At 40.7% G+C, this 15,493-nt stretch overlaps 1 long non-coding RNA gene across 1 annotated transcript; it reads right to left on the reverse strand.

Annotated features, from left to right (window-relative positions):
- Positions 1-14,506: 14,506 nt before the first annotated feature.
- On the reverse strand, positions 14,507-14,871 carry LOC137173086 (uncharacterized). Its single transcript, XR_010925103.1, has 2 exons — positions 14,787-14,871; positions 14,507-14,706 (listed from the first exon to the last, which is right to left on the reverse strand). It is a non-coding gene; the product is annotated as an uncharacterized lncRNA (long non-coding RNA).
- Positions 14,872-15,493: the final 622 nt, after the last annotated feature.

Below are 15,493 nucleotides of genomic sequence, written 5' to 3' on the forward strand. Positions count from 1 at the left end.
AGGGGCCCATTTGTGGGCTGAGTGTAGGCCCCACTGGGACTCATTGTGGGCCCACAATGGGCCCCACACTTAGCCCATACTTTCGGCTGGGTATGGGCTATCCCACTGGGGCACCACCTGGGCCCCATTGTGTGGGACCCACATGTGCCTCACATTTCAGGCCAGTAACAGGGCCCTGAGTAGGCTGTTTAAGTTTATGTTTTTCGAACACTTACATTTATTCACAGCCAGGTTAGAAGAAAAAATGAAGAAAAAATAAAAAATGAAGAAAATATATTGAAAATTGTGTACAAAACTACAAAACATGTGGATTGAACACTGAATAAAATGTCTAAACAACTTTATTTTTATGAAACAGAACAATGACCACATAGAACCACATTAGAACACAATAAGTACATAATAAATCAATCTCCTCAGAGGCACCAGTGGATCTCTGCCATTTATCTTTTGGTCCCTCTGTTCATGGGGAACCACAATGTTAAATACTTGACAAAGTAAATAAGAACAAACAAAAAATCTGAACATGAGGTCCAAATGGTTGTTTCGTATATAATGGAAGAGTAACACACATCAAGGGTTGTAGTGAGGTACTGATCACTGGAAGCAGACTCAAGAGCAGGAAATAAAGTGTTGCACACTCTGGCTCCATGACAAAAACCTATATGTTTCATGCCACATATACAGATTTAAATTTTACATTCCAGTCCAGTTAACTGCTTTGGGCCCTGCACGGACTATCCCACAGGGGGGCCTGTGTCAGCACTCTGTGGGCAAGTGCACAGTAGGTATCCCACAGAAAACCATGATGGGGACCCAAAAGAGCAAGACTGCTTTGGGTCCTGCACGGGCTATTCCACAGGGGGCTCATGTGGGCTTTCTATGGGCAAGTCCAACTGTGGGCTTGCCCACAGAAAGCCACCAGAGGGGCCCCAAAGGACAAAACTGCTGTGGGACTCACATAGGCTTACCCACATGGGGTCCACATGGGATTAGTGTGGGTTTGCCCTGCCCACACTTCCCCACAGTAAACCCACACATATCCACAGTGGGCCCACATGGGCATGTTTGCTGGGGCAGTGCAACAACAACAGAAAGAATAAAGAAAGTTCATCTCAGTTCGATGTAGACAGGTCTTGCATGTCAACGAGTGACCAGCACTGATGGGGGAGTAAAACAATCCATTTTGCTGTCCAGAGAACATTGGGCAGCATGATTGTTGGAACTGCCGGTTTGTATGGGTTAATAGTTAGCCTAGCTTGCACTCCTCTGTGCTGGCAACAATAGCCCCAATATATGGACATTAGTAAAACACCACCATACTACTTATTAACTGCCATATCTCTTTAATGTAATATTCCATGGTAACCAAATTCAGCGAAGTTGTACACATGGGGATGTTGAACAAGTCTGTAGCATTTGATACAATATCACCTATAGGTGGTGCTAAAAGATTTAAATAATTGCTGCTGGAGCAGCAGCTTGCAGTGGCAGCAGCAGTAGCAGCAGCTGGCAGCAGGTAACAGCTTCCAGCTCTCACACACATTTTCTTAAAAAATGCAAATATTCTAGTAAGTTTTTCTGACTACTTGGCTATACACTTCCGGGGCTGGGTAATGACACAGTGTATCTCAGCCATGAACTGCTTTGAGTTTAAACACATCAGCATTTTGGAAGGCACTGTTTGTCAATAATCAAGGAGTATTTCTTTAAGAGTATCTCAAAATATAACACAAAAAATGCAAATGGATATTGCACTTTTGAATCCTCCATTATTAATATTGCTTACCCATGGCATACAAATGTACAGCACATTTTAACCGATCATGCACAAGGTAACCAGTAATTTGCTTGCTTATTAAATCCAGTTATAGAGTTATGAAATCCAGACAAAATTTAAGTGTCCAGGTTGGTTTTATTTAGAGATTATTTATTGGATCCAGCTCTTGTTGACTATCGTTAGTGAATGGGAAATGAACAGTGTTGTCCTGTGTTAAAGTCTGGTGTTTTGTTGACTCACCCTAACCTCCTCCTTCTGCTGACTGTGTGTGTGTGTGTGTGTGTGTGTGTGTGTGTGTGTGTGTGTGCGTGTGTGTGTGTGTGTGTGCGGGTGGGAGGGGGGTGGGGGGTAGAGGTGGGGGGGTGCTTCAGTCCAGTTGTGTCCACCGATCACCATGCTCAACAAGAGAGGAGTACTTGCACATTATTTGTAAAGCACCATCATCAGGACAAATGTATGTTTTTAGACCCACTACTGGTCAGGCTAAAGTAGCAAAGTCATATGTTTGTTCATTTTGTCCCTCACTTTTTATATTGTTGTATGTAATGAGCACTGCTACCGTTAGACATTAGTCTTGTTATATGTTCTCTTTTCTAAGCCAGTAGGCCAAAGTATTCAATCAACCTAAAAAATAGATAGTAATACACTGAGGCAAGTTCAAAAACGCATCTTCATCCATCCTGTAACTATCGCCCTATCACCTTAAACCCTCAGGAGTCTTCCACCTTTCCCAGTGATTCATTCATTAAGTCCCTCACACATGCTAGAAATATTACCTTCACTCTCATCTTTCTACCCATGGGTGCAGAGTAAACCTTCTAGAAAATGCTTAAAAGAGACATTGCTTTAAATGCTAGTCATAAAGAACTGACACTGAAAGCAGCAACAATGAAAGAAATATGTCGTAATAAGACGGTGTAAGGGAGACAGACAGGGTGACAGTCAACAAAGAAAAGCCAAAAGATGGAAATAAAAAGATGTAGGGAACATGGAAAAGAAAAAAGAATGAGGGAATGCAGTGGACAGAGACCATGATGAAAACTGGGAGGTTTGGTAGGATGGATGGGTTCTTATGTTTGAGTCGTCTGGCTTTGGAATTAGCCGCTGGTCAGGGAATGATGCAGTGTGACATTTACTGGAGCCCAGAGACCAGAATGTGGGGATTGAGAGAAAACTATGAGAGGAGGAAAAAAGAATAGCAAATGGGTGGAAAGGATGAGAGAAGAAGACGCAAAAAAGAGGGAAGAGAAAGATAAAGATGAATAAGCCACAAGGAACTGTACTTTTCTGACGTTAATGTGAGACCTCTATCATAATGAAGACAGACCAACTGCTACAGAATATCTCCCTCAAATGTTTCCTTCCTTCTTCTAGCCTCATCTTTCTCTTCTCCTGGCTTCTCCACCAGGCAGAACAGAAAAGGTGGATATCTATCAGTTATTAGGGGTGAGGAATAGAGTAGAGAACTGGACTAGACCATGGTATCCATTATTTCCCCTCCGTGTTCCTGTATTTGCAATCACTTTCCATGGCTCCTTAAAGAGGTCATATTATGCCCCTTTCCAAGTTTAATACTTCATTTTTGTGGTCTATTTACAAACATTTGCATGTTTTTTTATGGTCAAAAAGCACCTAGCTACAACTGTAAAGGCCACGGATGCAGCCCCTATGTCTCATTCAGCCTGAAATGGGCTGTTTTGTGTCTTCTCAATGCCCCTCTCTTCTGATTGGCGAGTGAGTGATGCACATACAGGCCAACCACAGGTAAGGGACTGTAGCACACAGAGAGCAGAGGAGAGGAGACAAACAAGCATGACAATAAATGACAGCAAAACAGAGTAGAGACTCACACTGAGCTGAAATGAAACAAGTGCATGTAAATTAGGTAAATAACATAAATAAATATATAATAAATATTGTTTCTTTATTCAAACAGCTTGGGCATATTCTCCTCTGAGGATGGGATTTCAAGCGCTTGAAATCATTCATGGAGAAATCATGGTGTACACTCAGGACAGGCAGGTTTACTGACCATCACAGTGTAGTCAGGTAAGCAGTTAGGTTAATGCTTTTTTAAAAGTGGGCACACCACCCTGTCTGCCAGTCCACAGTCACTTTCCCACATTCTACACAACATTTAAGATGCATTTCACCTTAGACAAACCAATGATATCCAGAGATATCCAAAATCTCACCAACCCCTTAACTTGCTGCTTTTTAACTTGGGAAAAGGATAAAGCTTTACCCAAGTCCTCCAGCTGTGCCTCCTCTACAGATTATGTTGTGTATAGGAGCTTTTTCAAAATGTTCCTTCCACCAATATATCCCTAATTAAGATCAGCAGTCATCCCCTATTGAAAACAGCCTGGGTTAAGCCCTGCCTCCCCTTCCTGAGTTGTCAAACCATTTGCCAGAATCTCTTTGAGGTAATTTACATCATTCGTCATGGCTTCCCAAAACCCCTCCCACAACTGAGTTTTTGCTTCTGGGTTACTTTTTCTGCTTCAGGAGAACCCTGTGACAAAGTGGGTGAGAATACATACATACATACATACATACATTTACACCTTTACATATCTCATTACTATAACCATGCTTGTTGCATGTTTAGCCAGTATACCATCTTTATCTGTAACATTGTAAACACTTACTATCCCAGGTTTGTTGTATTTAGCATTTTCAACATTTCGACATTTTAAACATTTTCTGGTTAAATCAAGACACAGTCCATGTGTTAGATGACAGGTGGCAACGATTAATCTATATGAGACTGTTGCATGTTTTGAGATGGTTCTGAAATGTGTATGAATATAACCTAGGGCTTCTGTGTGCTTCAATAACTGCAGCCCCCATGTGGTGTGGCACTTCCCAGACCCCATTTTGCAGTGCCAAGCACAGAGGTGTCCAAAATGATATCATGATGGTCGTTGGTATTGTTAGTCTCAGACTAATCGACTGACCATGTTTGTTTAACCTTAAACACGCCCTCACAGAGAGGGTGATCGCATTTATTATTCATTATGGAAGAACTAATCTTCCCCAGGATTTGACCTTTACTCTTAGTGCGGTGTGTGTGTATGTGTGTATTTGTGATTTTAATGGTACATATGTCTTTTGTTTTGCTTTCCATTGTCTCTGCCAAAAAATGTCTACCCATTCAAAATTCACCTTTAAACAGAATTTACATTGTGTTATTTAACAAGACTAGGTCAAAATCTAGTATATGGCTGGACCGTGAAATGACGTATGAAATGCTAGAGGCCTGTTAATTTGTACATTGCCTGGTTACCATTAGACATGGACATCACCAGCATTTAATAAAATACAAATAAATAACTTACATAAAAACAAACATCTCACGTTTGTTTTTATGTAAGTTATTTATTTGTATAGCACTTTTTGTGACTCAAGGTGCTGTGCACAAAAGAAAAACATGAAAAATACTTAAAATACATTGCACCAGATTTTGGGGCAACTATATGGTGCTGTTGTAAAAAGAGTTGAGTTAAGTATAAATGAACCCAATATAGTGTGCTTCATATTTTTATATCGCTTTTACTATGAACACAAGAGTGCTTTACTTTGAAAAGACACTAGACACATGTAACGTGTGGAAATTGACAGTAAGACGGTGCACAGATCCTCGTCTCACGTAAATGTCACATGACACAAACAGGCTTTATTTGGATAAACTGACTACACATTGGGAATATAAATGGTTACTTTCTTGCCTGAAAAAATACTACAACTTAATAAAGTGACATATTAACAGGGTTGGTTGGTGATCTCAGTGTCAGAGCCTCCGTGTGAGACGCTTTGGTTGGAATAGAGAAAGTGAACATACGTCACGCTGTGTTGCATGTTGGGATGGGGGCGCCATCTTTGGAGGAGTGCACTCTGTTACCTGCCTGTGCCTGCTACAGTGGTTGCCTGCTTACCTTTTGTTTTGTTTAGCTAAAAAGTTGGTTAAATCCATAAATATTTTAAAAATTACAAATCCCTAGAAGCTCACCCAGTGGCTGGGTACAAGATCTGCTAATTCACAAACTGGCAAATTGCGAGAGCACAGTCATACTCGCAAAGGTAAAGTGGCACTCCTCTTTTTGGCTCAATTATTAAACCAAACAAAATACAGAACTTACTAGACAGTTAAAGGACAGACAGTGATGAAGCGTCTGTTCACCATGAAGAACATTAATTCTCTGAACTTTAGCTAAGTTTATTCTGAAGTGACAATAATAATTATACTCAACAAAGAAGGACAGTTATCTTTTGTATTTCAGTGGTCACATATACTTGCATTTTTTTTTACATTTTATTGCAAGAGGTATACATATATTGTTCATACCTACATCATTCCTACAACATTTAGATATTTTATAGTGAAAAATATTAATAGCAAAGTAAAAAAAGGAAATAAAATAAAATAAATAACTCAACAACAACAACATGGGGCCATACCCTTAATCTAATAGGAAGTCAGCCATTTTGATTTTACTTTGCAATTATCATGCATTTTTTGCCATTTCCAAGCGTTGTATTTTGACTAACTCCTCCCAGAGATATACACCGACCGACTTGAAAACTGGTGGGTGTCATCTAAAGACCTTTGCAATGAAAAGTTATCAAAATGGTGAGTTTTCATTGAACTCCATTGCCATGGCGCCGCAGTGAACTTCGATGATTCGCCATGAAAAAGGAAGTTGTTGTAACTTTAATGTACATCAGCCAAGCTGCTCCAAAGTTCTGGTGCTTGTTAAGAGTCCCGGTTCAAACACATCTACATATCAATATTGAGTCATAGTCATAGCACCTCCTACTGGCAACAGGAAGTTACAGTCTCTGTACTTTCATGAGCTCTGCCCAGGACCTTGACTGGATCCATGTCAAATTAGGTTAGAAAAGCCTTAAGACTTTGGTGATGTTATATTTTGTGATATTGTGAATCTTGTGAATTTTCATGGAACACTGTTACCTTGGCGATGCAGCAAATTTCTATGTTTTGACATGAAAATACAAACTGTTGTAACTCGACTCCACATCGTCAGATCGTCCCCAAATTCCACATGTTTGATAAGAGTCCCGGTCTGACGATATGTACAGGTCAATATTGAATCATAATCACAGTGCCACCTACTGGCACTGTTGCCATGGCGATGTATTGTTCGCCATAAAACAGAAAGCTGTTTTTAAGGGGCTAGAGATGCTTAAAAACTCACGAAACTTAGCGGATGCATCAGACATGGGGAAACATGTTATCTGATATGGGTCTTGGGGTTGGGCATGGCAAAATGGCTCGAGGGCACCCCCTAGAATATTTCAAAGTCAAAGCCCCCACCTTTAAATTTGATGTAGGTGAACGAAATTTGGCAGGCACATGTGTCATGTCCAAACGCACAAAAAAGCCTCTTGGAGCCATACCCTAAGTCCAACAGGAAGTCAGCCATTTTGAATTAACTTTGCAATTTTGTGTGTGTCATCTAGACTAGTTTATGATCAAAAGCTATCATAATCATGAGTTTTCATTGGATGCCCTTGCCGTGGCGATGCAGCGAATTTTGATGTTTCGCCATATAACACGAAGTCCTGATAACTCCAACGTACATTGTCCAATCTGCCCCAAATTTCTCATGCTTCATGAGGGTCCCATCTTGAATACATTTATGTGTCAATATTGAGACATACTCATAGCGCCACCTACGGGTGACAGGAAGTTACATGTTCTGTATTTTTATGAGCTGTACCAAGCAGGATGAACAGATCCATCTGAAATTTGGTCAGAATTGCCTTAAGTCTTTGATGATTCCATGTTGTCAAAATGGTGAGTTTTCACTGGATGCCTTTGCTGTGGTGGCACGGAGAATTTTGATGTTTCGCCATTAACTTTATAACTGTTATAACTTGACTCTGCATGATCAGATCTTTTCCAAATTTCCCATGCTTGATAAGGGTCCCAGTCTGAAGGCAAGTACAGGCTCATACTGAGTCATAGTCATAGCGCCACCTACTGGCGACAGGAAATCTTAAGCGCCTCTTTTGCTAACTACTCCTAGCAGGTCAGCCAGAAACACATACAATTTGGTCAGCCAAGGTGTAAGACCTTGATGATGATAACTCCTGAAGCTTTTGAGTTTTCATCAAAAGCCATTGCCATGGCAACACATTGTTTGCCACAAAATACAAGGCTGTATTTAAGTGGCTACACATGCTTGAAAACTCACAAAACTTTGCATACACATGAAAGCTCTTAAAGTCTGTAATATTGTATCGGTGGCGGGCATGAGTGTGGCAGAATGGCTCGACAGTGCCCCCTACAATATTTCAATGAAGCAGCCCCTGCGCCACATTAAACCTACATGTACGAAAATCACACATGTATCATGCCGGGGTGCACAAAAAAAGTCTCTTGGACCCATCACTTAAACCCAACAGAAAGTCGGCCATATTGAATTTAGTGGTCAATTTTGGCGATTTTGCATGTCTTGTATTTTAACAAACTCCTCCTACAGAATTCATCATAATGACTTCAAATGGGTGTTCTCTAGCATCACATAGTGGACACAGGAAATGCAATGTTCGATAAGAGCCCAGTCCTGAAACCATCCCATGAATGGTTTCTGTGTCACATTTGAGGTTAAACACATACTGTCTTCAAGGAATATAGAATAAACTTTTACGTGCGAAAAACTCAAATGAATGGTTCCAGATCTGAAACAGAAGGTATTGAATGAGTCACAGTCCATTACTGTTTTTGTTGCAAGCTGTCTATAAATTGAGCCCTAGTCAAACACAACAAACCTTGAACCCCTGAAAAATGGAAAGCAGTATGTTACATGTTTTATTCTCTGTTTGCACAGTTTTTGGGGCAATTTTTAGAAATCTCATCTGATTACATTTGTTTCTAAAAAGATGTGTTTTACAGATGCCACTGTTTCAATTAACACCAGCATTCCTATACGGGATGAATTTCATGACATCGGTTAGTCTTTTTATTCAACCTCCATACATTTTCCTCCTATCTTCCTAATAGTGTAATTTTTACTTTCCCAAATTGTCTTCTCTTTCTGTCATTTCTGATAGACACGTTGCAAGATCTGGCTTATATCGAGAGGTGTTTAGAACAGTCAGGTCATTTTCTACATCACCTGGTGAATTTTCCAATGCTGGGGAGATCTGACACTGGAGAGGGGACTTCAAGCAGGTAAACTCGCTGACCTAAGGCAGGTGTCATGGAAAAAATCCTTCAGCTTGATCAATAAGTCTTCAGGTCTTCCACAACATATTTTTCCCAAAAATCAAGGTATTCCAACAATCAAGAAATACACTGAATTTGGCAGAGTTCAATGCAATAATAGATTTACTGGGTATTGAGCAAAATACAAGTTAACCAAGGCTTGTCCATGAAGCAGACACTGAATCATAGTCCTGAAAGCGCTTGCTTATATACCCAATTCAACTCCTCCTGTGGATCTTATTCTTATCTTCTAAGACTCCTCCTTGTTTTCACAATTCTTAGCATTTCCCAACGTTAGTTACAAATCTTTCGTAAACTAAGCTTTTTTTATACCCCATTAGTTATGTTGTGATACAGTCGCTCCTCCCATAATGACGTCATATGATGACCTTCAATATGTTGCAATATGTTGGCAATAATTCAATAAAGTCCTTTTGAGTCACCATTATTTCTGGATCCTCCTTCAAGTAAAAATAAAAATAAATGCCTCATGGCCTTTAATGATTATCTGTCATGATTACTGACCTTTATTGATTGATTGTCATGATTACTGACTCAAGAAAAAAATATCCCACACACTGACAAAGATCTATCGGAACCGCAGGCAACTGAAATCCAGCTGATGACCCCGCTGTAACACCGTCTGTGGATGAACAAACCAGGGAGCCGCTAAGCCTCGTTCCTTTACACAAAGTCCTGAACCCTGGTGCCTCTGGCATACCAGTGTTAAGTCCAAACTGGTTTTCAATTCAATGTTAACAGTGGCTTAACAAAGGTTCCTATGTGACATAACAAAAATGGTGACATCTGCCGGGTACCTTGCAATATTGAATCTGTAGGTTGAAATATTCAATGTGGTCTACACAGCTTTCCTCTGTTTTTACTGTTGAACAAATGCTTACTGGAGGATTCATGTTGTAGTTGTGTTTTTAACTATTTTAATCTGCCTGAACGTTTCGGCCTATTTGACATACTGTTTACACCGTTAGGACCTAAACATAGCATATTGGATTTATGTGGATAGTACTTAATGCCGTGCTTTATCTCATCACACACATACATGCATACATACATACATACACACATATGTTGCAGGTCCTTGACCTCCTGCAGTAACACATGCACGTACACACGCACACACACACACACACACACACACACACACACACAGAAAAACTTGTTCTCTCTCTCTCTCTCACAGAGAGCAGGACGGAGTCTGTTAGAGGATGTCAAGGACGAGACTATCCATGTTGTGGTGCAAAGGATGAAATCCTCTTTGCAGTGAATGAACTCGTCAGGGTAGTGGGTGTGACAATATCTGCTTTTAGACATTTGTAAGAAACAACTGATGTAGGTATGACCATGATGTTTATTTGTAGGTGCTGATAATTCTTGTAGGTGAAGGTAAATTCTAGTATTGTAAACAAGGTGTGACATTTAAGTTGTAGGTATGAACATGATGTTTTCTGTAGGTGTTGATAAATTCTAGTATTGTAAACACAGTGTGACATTAAAGCCATCATGGCCAAAAACGTAAGCAACCATTGATTAATTGAATTACAAACTTTGTTGAATTTAATCAAAGAAAAAGTTGAAGCATCAGATCATGAAAAAGTTGATGTCAGATAACCCTTCCACTTCTTAACTCGATGACTCCTTCATCCCTATCAACATTGCTATCAATGAACTTAAATCAGTTTTGAATACATTGACCCATTTTCAAGCTTGATTAAAAAATTTAAACAAAATGTTGAACAATCTGATCTGCAAACCAACCAAACCAAACCAAACTGTTTCATAAACTGCCACAAAAAAACTGAACCAAACAGAATGCTTGAACACTTTGGACAACGCCATAAACCTTTTAGAAAATGTAAATCAGACAGATTCTTCACTATGTGATCAGAGTGTCTCAGCCCTATTAAGAGCCAACGGTGACAAGGACCTATCTGCTTTTCAGACTCTCCTGGTCCAACATGTCTGTTATGACAGACAGTAGTCTAGAATTAGTGATCCAGATGGACCGTAACCCATAAGGCAGCAGTAAAAGAATATTGGAAAAAACGCTAGACAGCGAAATCATGAAAAAGTAGAGAAGGTTTTTGACTAGGGCCAGTTTGAATGATCAAACAGAGGTGACCTTTAATGATATCCCAAAATTTGAAAGGGTTTTGGATTGTAAAATGATAGTGTTTTACAGAGACGAAGGGGTTCGCACCCTCTCCAAATTTCAGATCAATACCCTGAAAAAAAGTAAAACACTGTTTTTGTTTCTGTTCCAAAATCATTACTACGGTATAAAAAATCCTCTCAGCTGTTTAATCGTTGACTTTACACCTCCCTGCCCACAGCAATACAGACTAAGATTGGGAGTACTACCTGACCAGTGGCCGGTCGTTTATCTACTTAAAACAAAGTCTACATTAATCAGCATGTCAGCACACATAAAAAGGAACACACCTTTACCGAGGGCTTTGTGTCATGCCATGCTGCAGAAACGTGAAGATATTCTCAAACATTGCTACACAGACTTTCTTCAGTCTCTTGTGAATTCTCTTTAAATTTGTTAAAAAGTAACATTCCACTGAACCCAGGTCAATATAAAAAACTCAAAAGGCAGAAAAAAATTACCAGACTGTTCGCTGATAAAAAAAAAATCAGTCTGAAATGCAAACACAGGATTCTGATTAAACAGTCTGTAGGCTTTCTTTTACCTCTGCTTTCGACCATTGTACCTATCTTTGGACAGCTTGCAGGAGGTCTGACTAAAAATTAATTCAGAGATGGCACAGAGGATGAGTCAAAAGATATTTTTGTTGACCCCTCAGCATTTGAACTGTGTGAGTCAAATAGCAGACATTCCAAATGACCCTCCAATGATGAGATGGAAATGATTTGGATATAAAAATGAGGGCTATATTAAACCAACCCGGTTTAAACCCTTACGAAAAAATTTAAAAATGCAATGCTCTGCTGCAGATACCTAGCCCTCATCAGACAAGTGGACAAGGAGGAACATTGTATTACTCTGACTCTACCTAAAGGGATTAATGTTATTATATATTATTATTAGTGTTTATAAGGGGAAGGCTGTGAAAGACTTGCATATGATAGACTTGTTTAAAGATCTGTCAGTCTCATAAAAAGTCACAGACCCTAACACCTAAGGACTGGATGAGATTTTTAAATGTTCTGAGGGAAGTCAACATCCCTTTATCTTTAGTGAGTAATCCTTGAGCTTGCGAGCAGTAACACAGAATGAAAACTGAAGGACCTCATGAAGAAGAAGATGAAAATGAAGAAGAAGAGGCGGAGGGGTTGGTCATGCCGACTGAGAAGGGGAGAAGGAAAAAACATATATCCCCCAACTGGATGCAGCTGGAGGAGGTGGAGGCCACATCAGCTGAGAAGGGGAGAAGAAGGAAAAAACACCCTTGTTGGACCAATTTTTTATGTATAATGAATTAATTCTTTCACAAGTTGTAACAATCTTTGAACATTTGTAAAGAACAGATGGTGTGGCGAAAACATCTGGATCTTTGATGCCTTATATAGTGTTGATATTTTTTCACAAAATTAGTCACTGTCGCATCATTTTTTAATCACATCATCGTCTCAAAGATAGAAAGTTTTCAAAAGTTTAAACTGCAGGCCCTATGGCATAAATAATAAACACAATGTTGACTGCATTGTAGACAGGATGTGTTGAAGCTGTCAGTTGTGGTATAAAATGGTTTTGCAGTGTTTTTCAAAAAATTGTACAATGTTTTTAGGATAGTATATAAAATCCAAAAGAGTCAAAAAAGGTGGCCGTCCCATCTTCTTCTAGAGTGATACTAGCCAGTGTTCTCCTGGCTCGTGTCCCCGGTGTGTGTTGACAATCATGTGGGATGGCGGGGAGTCTGAACAATTCCTTCAGTAAAGGCAGCTGGTCTGCGGCCAACATGCCGCAAAACGCATCTCCCAGTAAATGATGCATGAGATCTTCCAATTGATGATTATTAATTTTTTCAAAGTAATAATCCACCAACACTTGTCATGGAGTTGATCTCCAAAATAGTTGATCTCCAAAATAGATTTGTAACAAGCGTAAACAATATGCGTCGTCGTATGCATTAAGGGAATCTCATTTCCAATCTTAAACTTACGTTGGAAATGCGGGACAAGGCATCTGCGTCTTCCCCAGCCTTAAGGTTGAAAACAAACAAGGGGTATCCTTGTTCAAATTCCTCCCTGTTGATATTCAGAGGTAAATCTCTCAAGTGTCTCTCAGTAGCTGTAAACATACTGTAAAACACTCTGATGGATATTCCCTTGTTAAATTGCAGTTGGAAAGCTTTGGCAGGAACCTGTCTGCTGTCCTGACACAAAGCAGGGTATTCCATGTTATTATGGACAAAGTTGAGGGAAGACAGATCTCTTCTTCCTGTAAAGGCTTCGTGGTTCACCATGCCTAAAATGATGTATTAAGGCATCGTTCCCATGAAAAGATTTTCTTGGCAACATGTTCTGGAATTCTCAGGAATGGCGTAAGTTTTCACATTCACGCAAGATAAGGTGTATAGAGCATTACCCCTCAGTAAAGTACAGTACAAGTACAGTAGGATTCAGAACTAAAGGTTAACTACCAAACAGTACTACAGTTCAATTGTTTTGATCATAGATAAGGCTGACTTCAACACAGAGGTACAGAAGGTATTGCAAATAACATTAACACATAATGATTCAATCAAGGTGTTCACAGGTTGGTTGTTTTGTACACGATAACTTACAACATCTATTAACAAAGTGTACAGTGTATGTTTGAGGAGTTCATCTCTTCAATGATTTTACAAAATGTATTAGACACTGAATGTTAGTTAATGAGTTGCAATGTACTGTTCACAGTCAGTTCCCAAGGTGTGTGTACAGCGTGAGACTGAACAATGTCCAATATGTTTCCCAGTTGAATAACTTCAATGTCTGATAAAACCAACATCTCTGATCATGTCACTTGTTCTGATGACTACATGTTCCTCTGCTTACACTGCAAGTTTTATGCAGTAATTTTAAATAATTAAATGATTAAATAATTAAAATATTAAATAATTTTTCTTTCATTGAATCAGTTCCAAAAAATGCCACAGCTTTTTACTCTCCTCTGGTCAGCTTAAAGTTTTCATTCACGAACACCATTCCAAAATTCCACAGTTTCTTGCAAAGCCTTGATCTTACTGAGCTCTCCTCTGGACAGCTTGAAGAAAAGCTTGCCGATTTTCTCATCAATGCATCTCATAAATTTGATGTCATAAAGAAAGGCCTCAGAGACACCTTGGACCCTGTATTCAGACACATGAATATGGTGTGCTTCAAGGGCTCTCTCCTCAAAGTGAGTAATGTAGAAATACTCAGGTAGATTCTCCAGACATTCGTGTTGATTCTGACTCAGATAATTGACTTGGCTGGCATGTTACAGCTAGGCTAGTGAACCCACCGAGGCAGGAGGCTGCAAGCAGAGATGGAAAAGGATTTTATTTGCAAGGCGGTAGCTGGGAAGCTTTGGCCAAGGTCTGGGCTGGTAGCCAGGAACCTGGGGCTTGGGCTGGGCATGAGGCTTGGTATAGGGAATGGAGAGGGGAGCCAGGCAGAGAAATGGGCTGTGCAGGTGAGGCAGGAAGGCAGGAGCCAAGGGCTGGAGTCAGGCGAAGGCAAACTGTTGGAATACAGAAACAGATTAGGAACTCTGTCAAAACTGAATCGAATCAAAGTTATGAGGCTAGAAGCGCGACTGACTGCAAGAAACAGAGTCTATGATCTGCCGGTGAGCAGGAGGTTGCACCCAATATTTAAGCAGAACTCTTGATGGATGGCAGCTGGTCCCCTGACTCCCTCACACCTGTCTCCACCCCTGTAATTTGGGCATAGAAAAGGGAGAGAGAGAGACACACCCACACACACATTAGAAGGAGCCCCCCCCCCCATGGGCGCCACCTGGCACACGGCCAGGACGGCCAGGGTGTTGCCGATGAAAGTCCTGGACGAGGGATGGGTCCAATATCAGGCAATGTGGAACCCAGCAACGCTCTTCCGGACCGTAGCCCTCCCAGTCCACCAAGTACTGCAGGCCACGGCCCCGGCGGCGCACATCCAGTAGCCGCCACACTGTGTACGCCGGGTGGTCGTCGATAAGCCAGGGAGGGGGAGGAGCCGGCACTGGGGGTGACAGGGGACTGAGGGAGACAGGTTTGAGCTGGGACACATGGAAAGTGGGATGGATCCAAAGAGAAGGAGGGAGTTTCAGATGGACAGCACAGGGACTGATAACTGAGTCAATCTCAAAAGCGACCAACATAACGGGGAGACAGTCTCTTGGACTCCACCTGAAGAGGGAGGTCCTTAGAGAGGAGCCATACCTCCTCCTGTGTGGGGAACAAGGGAGGCTGGTAACCAAGAGAGCAGAGGAAGGGGGTCATACCTGAGGAGGCATTGGGCAGGGTGTT

The sequence above is a fragment of the Thunnus thynnus genome, chromosome 21, assembly GCF_963924715.1.
Source record: "Thunnus thynnus chromosome 21, fThuThy2.1, whole genome shotgun sequence".
Taxonomy (NCBI): domain Eukaryota; kingdom Metazoa; phylum Chordata; class Actinopteri; order Scombriformes; family Scombridae; genus Thunnus; species Thunnus thynnus.